The following is a 9991-nucleotide window of genomic DNA, read 5'->3' as shown; positions in this document are numbered from 1 at the left end:
AACTAATTATTTTACTCATTTTAATACACAAACTTTTATAAAAGGTGTCATTTTAATACTCAAAATGTGTTTATTTTATCAAAAATATTAATAAGTTTCAGAAATTTTTCTTAAATCTCCAAATCTAAGAAAAATCTTAAAATTTATCCTTTTATTTTATTGTTTAGGAAAGAGAGTAACTAAGTTATGGAAAAAAAAATTAAATTTAGAAAATAATAATAATTTTGAAGGAGAAAAGGAATTTTTTTCTATTTCTAAACACAAACTAAATTTGATATTTAAAAATTAAAAATTTTGTCACAAAAATTAAGATCATGAATAATTTAGTTACTTTTATTTCTAAAACTTAAAATAAAACTAGAATTTTTTAAGAATTGTTTGTGAATTTTAGATATGTTTTTAAAAAATATTTGAAACTTATTAATATTTTGATTCAACAAACATAGCTTCAATATTAAAATAGGCATAGTCTTAAAAGTTTGTGAGTTAAAGTGTGCAAACAGATTAGTTTAGGTAATTAGTTGTGTAATGAAAAACTTTGGATATTAAAAAGCTTAGCGAAATTTAGTTGAGGTAATTTATGAATTTTTTTCTATATCATACTAGGATCGGCCCGCCCGTAATTATATTAACTTATGAAACATTTAAAATTATTATGTATTGAAAATAATATTATAAACAAAAAATAATGAAAATAATTATGAGATCATATTGTTATTGTTAATAAATATTTTTGATTTGAATTAAAATGACAACAACTTTCATTATTCTCTATCGTTAAATAATACAATATTAACAAAAATAATTAAGAAAATGTAATAATAGAAATATTCTTATTATTTCTATTTCAATTTGACATAGTAAAAATATAAAGTTTATACAAATAATACTATATTAATTTTAAGAAGCTTCAAATTTTTAAAAACATTAAAATAATTTTTTTTTCTAAAGAACCTACAGTCCAGTAAATAAAGAGCCTTCGTATTGTTGTCAGTTTGTCACCATATAAATCCGGCTAATCTGTAATAAAATACACAAATCATTATACCGAAAAGATAATGAAAATCAAATTCACGCTCCCTAGAAGTTAACTGAGTGTACCTGCCAACCAGCTTCTATGCTGTTAAGATACTTTCTGAATAAGTCACTGAGAAGCCATATCTGCGAGAAGGTGAATTCGTACTGCTGCTGTATTTTTGGCTCCCACACATTTATAGTTACTTTAGTTCCATAGTATTTATTTTTCCCCTTCCACATAAGATATAACATTCTACAGTTCCAAAAACCAAAACAAATAACACATCTTAGACTAAGAAACCATAAAAAAACTTTTAACTCTTCTGATGACTACTTTGGTTCATGAGGACATGTTCCTCGGATTTAGGAAACAAGAAACTTTTATTTTTCATGCCATATTTTTTGTTTGAACTTTCTCTCAAGACAACATCTTCCTCTGTTGGTTCCTTCAGCACATTTACCATATCTATGACATAAGTGAGGGATATGTATGTCCTTCTATTTTTGACTTCGTAAAGACACTTTGTTGTTATCAAAGAGTCCCTCATTAGGATACAATTTTTCAATTTTTTTTTGAGATTATACAACCTTCTTCGTAAAGACAAATTATTTCAATACTAAGATATGTTTTAAAAACAAAATATCTTAGAATCAATAAAAAGCATGTCAATTTCCCAGAAACTGAGCAACCTCACCTCTAAGGTGGAAGAAAAACCCATAATTCAGATCAGCAAGTCGAACAGAGGAGTTAACTATTATAATGAGAAAATATCGAATGCTATTGGATTTGTGAGGATGATTTTCAAGAGATGAAGCTTTACCTTTTTATAGGTGGAGATTCATTGCTAGGAAAAAGGATAAAGCGAGATACAATGAATGAGAAATCATGGAAGCATTTATGAAGGTTGTTACGTAACGCTTTGGAAGATTACAACAGAAGACGAAAAGACGCAATTAAAGCTTGGCACAGAGGTTTTTTACGTCGATTTGATTCACTTTTTTTTGAACACCCGTCGATTTGATTCACTCAATTCATTATATCTCCTCCATAGCTGGTGTAGATCGAAGAGGACACGAGCCTTAATTTTTGGTCACGCCATCGGGGAAGACAACCTCTCTCCGTTGGGCCAATTAAATGTTTAGAAGCCCATTAACATGTGAACAAACGAAACATAACTCGATTAAATGAAACGCAGAGTTTTACTTATCTGAACACGTGTCAGCTCTAGAACGCATGATTTTCTGACGTGGCATCCTAGGTGGCAGCATAGGAGAGATGCGAACATATTTTTATATATATAGATAGATATCAAAAGGTTTACAACTTACAAATGTTTTCGAGTATAAATGAGAATAAAACTAATGAAGAACGAGGTGTAAATTGTAGGAACCTTATTTTACAACCATATGACAACTGATATTTGTGAAGAATAATAAGAACATAATTAAAATTTCAATACCGAAATATAAAAATAAAGAAGAATTGCAGAGTCGAGATAGTTAATCTCTTTCCTTAAATCTTTAAACGCCCCGTAGTGTGACGGTTTCATGGCGCTCAGATTCCCGGGATACAACTGCAGCATTGTTTCTCTTTACCATCACCGAAAAACAGAATCTATCGACCCTATTTCTGTGATGTACTCTCAGACTCAAAATAAAAAAAAAATACTAGCATAACTATTCTGAGTGGGAGAAATGTTTATTAATTGTATGAATGTGTGTGTTTTCTATAATGCTAGCAAGTTCTTTTATAGAAAAATATTGAGAAGCACAAATTTCATTTTTCAACACAAAAATTGAAACCTCCATGGTGCACTAATGGAGTTTTTAATTCTTGTCATTTATTATGTGAATTTATTCTACATTTTGACCAATATATTAAAGAGTAAAATTATTATTGTTTGACCAATTAAAACAAAATAATATACTTTAAAATAAAATTTTTTTATATATTTTATCAATATAAAAAATCAACATATATTTGATTTAAGTTAATGAACATGAAGTCCAACTAACATATCAAAACTCAAATGCAAGTTCAAATATCTAATGAGTGTATTTGTTACTTTGTATAAGTTTCTCAAATCAGACACATTGAACCTCCATTTTTTTTTCAAATAAAACTTTATTTTTGACATATGAATACATTATTCATAATGTTCAAAAAATAGTTCCAACATAAATGAGGTCAAAGTGGGTATAGGAATGAAAGCTCGAGGTCAATGTGTGTGTGCGCGTGCGTGCGCAAGTCGGAATGTCCTTTATCTTTTCTCTTCTTCTCCTTTTATAACCGTTATTGTTCCGCTCATCCTGAATCTCCTCTTCCACTTCCTCGCTGTGACTCCCATAATCTTGGAGCGCCTTATTGTTACCGGGAATACCAGGGATCCTTGGTGGGGATTCCTTTGACTCGGTATCAGCAATCCTTGACTTCGGCCTTTCGTCCAGACCGAGGTCGCTCTCCTTTCATTGACATCTTCAGCAATCCAGAACAACTTGTGTTAACAGAATGAATCATGAACAACTTACTCTCTTTTTGAACATCTTGAGCAAAATTAGATTTCTTCTCGTTCCTTTGTTTGGACCAGAATTCAAACTTCTTGCAATTTCAACTTTGAATATTGATTTTGAACTAACTTTGATCTCCATATGAACCTCAGTGTTGATCAGGTTCTTCTTGAATCTCATCTTTAAAACTAGTTTCTACCAGATTCCATAATTCATGTGATTGGTATATCCCTTTAATTTTGAGATTCCATAGATGATACTTCTCTCTTTTGAAAATCAGAACAAGGACCTACCATATTTGAATTGTTGCCCGCCATTGTTTCTTCTTCTTTTTTTTTGTCAAACGTTTCTTCTTCTTCTTAAGAAGATTGAAACCTAGAAATAAATTTGCTTTAGTACCAAAATGTTAGGAAGTTTCAGAGAAATAGATAATTCAATATTACGTTTGATTCATAAGATAGAGAGACAAACTACCTACTACTAACCCATGATAATAAAACCAAATAATAAAAGACTTATTCTTGGGTTCACCCCCTAAGGTGAACCTCTAGGTTCACCAATCAATAGGATTGTGTTATTTCATATTCGATATTTTCTAAAAAAAAGAAACAAAATATTATCAAATTATATTATGTTTTTAAAATTAAAAAGTAAAAAGAAATAAATAAATAGTATTAATTACAAAAAAAATATTGTTACGTCGTCAGCAAAACATTAAACCCTAAATCCTAATCCCTAAACCCTAAATCCTAAACCCTAAACCCTTGGGTAAACCGTAAACCCTTGGATAAATCTTAAACTCTAAATCAAAATCACTAAACACTAAAACACTCAAGGGTTTAGGGTTTAGGATTTAAGATTTAGGGTTAGGGTTTTAGTGTTAATTTTTATTTAGAATTTACGGTTTACCCAAGGGTTTAGGGTTTACACAAGGGTTTAGGGTTTACCCAAGAGTTTAGGGTATATGATTTAGGGTTTAGAGATTAGGATTTAGGGTTTAGTGTTTTGCTGAAAACGTTAAAAAAAAAAATTTAAATTATTTTTTTTGTAACTACTATTTTTTTTTTACTTTTTTATTTTAAAAACATAATATAGTTTTCTTTTTTAAAAGATATCGAATTTGAAATAATGAAATCCTATTGGTTGGTGAACTTAGAGGTTCATCCCAGGGGTAAACCTAAGAATAACTTATAATAAAATACTAATATGTAGGAAACAATCCACGTAACTTTGAAACAAGCAACATTGTTTGCATTTTTTTATTCTTTTCGCTCAGTTTTTTTTTTAAACTTGGAGGTAATTCGGGTCTTACGGCCCTATTAGTCCCCCGGGACCAGGGACAAGGGCTGATTGCTAAAAACCATCCTTAGGTTATCAAGCGTACTCAAACTAGGAAGTACATTGGTCCTTTCCAGTTGAGCCAGCTCGTCATGGGTAAAAAAATCAACGAGAGGAATAAAAAAATGTGAATTCAAGTGGAACGACGTTGCTTGTGGGTTGAAATCAAGACTAAGGAAGACATACTTGTGTGGTAAGTGGGGGGGGGGGGGGGGGGGGGAGGTCGGTTGAATCCAGTTAAAAAAATTATAAAATACTTTCATATCAAAAAAATAATTACAACACAATTGGAAAATAGAAAAGAAATAAAAGAAAATACAATAATAACCAAAACCGGAGCTTGAAAACTGTAAAGCTAAACGATTAGAGAGACAAAAAAAAAGCTGAGCCGACGCCGAATAACACGCTGGAGCCAACCACCAAGGGGGTCACCACGTCACTGCAGAACATCGCCAAAAGCGGAACGCAAAAGACCACCAATTGAATGGAGGAGAAACTTCCGATGGAGAGTGAAACGATAAGCCCCACGAAACAGAGAAGAATAGAAATCCGGCTTGACGAAATGCGAAAATAAGAGGCAAAACATAAGGAGAAGAAGTAGCCAACAGACCTAACAGGCTTTGCCAGTATGGAATAGGCGAGGCCTCACCTCACAACCCACTCCCATCCACCTCCACCAGCCTCAAACCTCGATCTCAGCCCATTGTCCTCAGAGCAGACATGCAAGCCAAAGAATATAAGACCGGTGGTTCACACCGAGAAATCCAGAACCACAAACGCCGTTTAACCAGAGATCTCAAAACCATTGTGAGTTGAAAGGAGAGAACTAAGGTAGGTTTGGGGTATCTCGCCCCAGATCTGACCCAAAATATTTGGAACAAGAAACCGGAGCCCCAGCCAAGCCAAAAGAATGGGGGAGGCAAGCACACTATGAAGACCAAGGCTTTGCAACAAGCAAAAGAATGGGCTTTTTCGCGGTACCGGTAGTGACACGGCCACTGGAGAGACGTATTTAATATGCATGAGTTGTTTGCAAGAGAGAAGGGAGAGCGAAGAATTGACTCCAATTAAATATCAAAAGCCTTTCTAAATTACTAATTATTATAACAAGTGCATCCAATAAAATTTTGTGAAATCAACCCACTCTTTTGTCAAATTTTCTCTTTTTCCAAACGGATCCACTCCTTTGACAATTACCTTTTATGGAAATTGCATTGTATATCAAACAAAAATTAGAGTTAACTAACTATCCAAAAAATTTAGCTCCATCATTTCTACAATATATATTATATTGTCCTTATCCTAATTTTCTATCCTTTTGTTTATTTCTTCCTCCTAGAATCTTACTTGCTTAATATTCTTCAAACTATATAATTAATCAAATGTAAAATTTAATTAGATAAGTGTCATCTTTTTTTACATGTAATATGATTTTAATTTTTTTTTTGATTATACACTTTTCCAGAAAAATATAAATAAATAATTTAAAATTTGTTCACATGTACTATTGTCATTTTATTCTATATGTTTATCATTTGATCATAAATCATATATATCTCCTTCTTGATTATATTTTAAGTATGTACTGTTTTTTCACTAGTTTTATACTATTTTCTTTAAAAACAGATTTTCAAAACTTGCCATGCATTCAGTCGTTTATATCAATACTGATTAATTATAAGTACTTTTTACACATAATTTGTATTCATTACTCAGTTTAATTTTAATGTACTTAAAAACTATCAATACATAATATCATATATCTTATACTATTATCATATTATGTACCAATACTATATAAAGAAAGCATAATAATAGTTAAATGGTATAACAATCTTCCGTTTGTTGTGGAAAAGGTAAAAATTTGAAAAAACAGTGATTTAATTATTTATTTAATTTCTCAATGATAAGTGCTATATTCTTCATGGTTATTGAGATCTTGGTTAGTTTCACAAATTCTTCCTACTTTTTAATACATCTCATTATTTTATGAGATTTTTGCCAAAACCAACCCAAATATTGATTCTAACAATAAAATTAGACCACATATTCAATCAAATGCAATACTAACCTAAAAAGATAATAAAAGTACTATATAACCCTTATGACCAAACAAAAAAACAGAAAGTTATTTTACAATTTTGTCCTTCGTAATTTTACACGTAAAAATGAAAGTTTATAGACGTCAATACAAGTCTACGTCATAAGTTGATCTTATAAATTAATTTTTAAAATGTACAAAAATATATTTTGTGAAACTTTAAACTAATCATTAATATAAGGGTTAATATGAAGTTTGGAACTGAAATTTTTAATTTTTAATTTTTATGTTATGTCTTTCTTACAATATTATCTTGTTTTTATAGGTACTATCATTCATGGTTTTCATCTTCTTCTCAAAAAATGTAAGTTTTAAATCTATAAATTTTAAATGTGTATTTATATATTCATATTCAAATAAAGTTATAGATTCAAAATATGTGCATTTACTTTGCTACTATTTTATCTTACAAATTCTATATTTTAAGTATTTTAAGATTTAAAACTATTTTTCACATTTCAAAATGTACAGATTTTTTCAGATCTGAAAATTATTAGATAATGTAGACTTCTAATGAAGTATGCTTATAAGCTAAGGCTAGTAGACTTAAAAAAAGTATACTAAGCCACTAATTTTAAGTAGACTTCATTGGAAGTCTACAAAAATATGACTTCAATTTTTTTTCCTATGTTTTATTAATAATTTTATCTTATTTTGTAGGTATTTTCTTCCATGGTTGTTATCTCTCCACCCAAAAATGTAAGAATTACATCTATAGATTTTAAATATGTGTTTTTGTATTTATATTTAAATAAAATTACATATTCAAAATTATATCTTTAATTTACTACTATTTTTTCTTATAAATTCTATTTTCTAAAAAATTTTAGATCTAAACTCATTTTCATATTTTTAATGTATCTATTTTTCAGATCTAAAATTTTTCTCAGAGATTCTTAGATCTATTTTTTTTAGAAAATAGAATTTATAAGACAAAATAGTAATAAATGAAGTCTACTTAAAACTCAGGGCTAGTAGACTTCAACTAAAGTCTAAAAACCATAAATTTTAAGTAGACTTAATAAAAAGTCTACTAAAATATGATTTAATTTTTTTAATCTTATGTTTTTCTCATAACTTTATCTTATTTTGCAGGTACTTTTTTCCAAGACTTCATTTGAGGCATCAAGATTACGAAAAATCAAACACATTCAAAAATAAGTGGATTGTCATAAGGTGAGGCAGATGATTATCTTAGGAGTGATTCTGCCATGTTATACAAGGAGTAGTTGAATAAATCTCATAGGAGTTGGCATGAAGAAGTTATCCCACTTTCAAATCAGGTGATTCTAGTTTCCCAGTTTGGGAATAGCACAGCTTCTTCGTCATTCCAATCAAACCAGGATGAATCACTTTGTGAAAAAGCTTGATTTGGATACATAAAATGGTGGACAATCACCAGGAATTTGAATAAATCTCATAGGAGTTGGCATGAAGAAGTTATCCCACTTTCAAATCAGGTGATTCCAGTTTCCCAGTTTGGGAATAGCACAGCTTCTTCGTCGTTCCAATAAAACCAGGATGAATCACTTTGTAAGAAGCTTGATTTGGATACATAATGTTGTGGAGAATCACCAGGAAGTTGAATAAATCTCATAGGAGTTGGCAAGAAGAAGTTATCCCACTTTCAAATCAGGTGATTCCAGTTTCCCAGTTTGGGAATAGCACGGCTTCTTCGTCGTTCTAATCAAACCAGGATGAATCACTTTGTAAGAAGCTTGATTTGGATACATAAAGTGGTGGAGAATCACCAGGAAGCTGAATAAATCTCATAGGAATTAGCATGAAGAAGTTATCCCACTTTCAAATCAGGTGATTCCAGTTTCCCAGTTTGGGAATAGCACAACTTCTTCGTCGTTCCAATCAAACCAGGATGAATCACTTTGTGAAAAGCTTGATTTGGATACATAAAGTGGTGGAGAATCACCAGGAAGTTGAATAAATTTCATAGGAGTTGGCATGAAGAAGTTATCCCACTTTCAAATCAGGTGATTCCAGTTTCCCAGTTTGGGAATAGCACAGCTTCTTCGTCGTTCCAAACAAACCAGGATGAATCACTTTGTAAGAAGCTTGATTTGGATACAAAAAGTGGTGGAGAATCACCAGGAAGTTGAATAAATCTCATAGGAGTTGGCAAGAAGAAGTTATCCCACTTTCAAATCAGGTGATTCCAGTTTCCCCGTTTGGGAATAGCACAGCTTCTTCGTCGTTCCAATCAAACCAGGATGAATCATATTTTTTAATAAATTGCTTTGTAATAATTTATCATAATAAAATATTCATTTGTAAATAATTATATGATGCATAATCTATAACATTGTATTATTTTTAATTGTGTTTCACTTGTATGATATTATTAATTTTTGTTAGTTATCATTGAATGATACAGCGATGCAGAAACTACCTGGTGCTTATTCAATTTTCGAAGCTGGAGGATGCTCAGATCACGTAATGTGCAAGATCCAGCTTCTTCCTCCAAAAGAGGTAATAAGAAAACCCTTCAAATATGTGAATGCGCTTGGGAAATTGGAAGCTTTTCTGCCTTTGGTGAAAGAATATTGGGACTCTACTCCTAGTCTGTATCCTTCTACCTCTGCTATGTTTCGATTTTTGAAGAAATTAAAATCACTAAAGCCTATTATTCGAGAGCTGGGTAAGGAGAAATTGGGAAATCTCACGAAGAAAGCTAGAGAAGCGCATGAAAAATTATGTGAGAAGCAAAAAGAAACTCTGTCTAACCCGAGTGCTAATGCCATTCAAGAGGAAGCTGTTGCTTATAAGAGATGGCTTCATATTGCGAGTTTAGAGGAGGAGTTTCTGAAACAGAGAGCTAAGTTGCATTGGTTGGATGTGGGGGATCAAAACAATAAGACTTTTCACAATGCCATAAGAGTTCGCCAAGCGCAGAATACCATTAGAGAGATAAGGTGCACTAATGGAATCTTGGTTACAGAGCAAGAGGATATAAAAGAGGAGGCAGTGAGGTTTTTCTCAGAATTTCTAAACCGGATTCCTGGAGATTATACT

The sequence above is a fragment of the Brassica napus genome, chromosome C1, assembly GCF_020379485.1.
Source record: "Brassica napus cultivar Da-Ae chromosome C1, Da-Ae, whole genome shotgun sequence".
Lineage (NCBI taxonomy): Eukaryota > Viridiplantae > Streptophyta > Magnoliopsida > Brassicales > Brassicaceae > Brassica > Brassica napus.
This window is presented reverse-complemented; position numbering follows the sequence as displayed.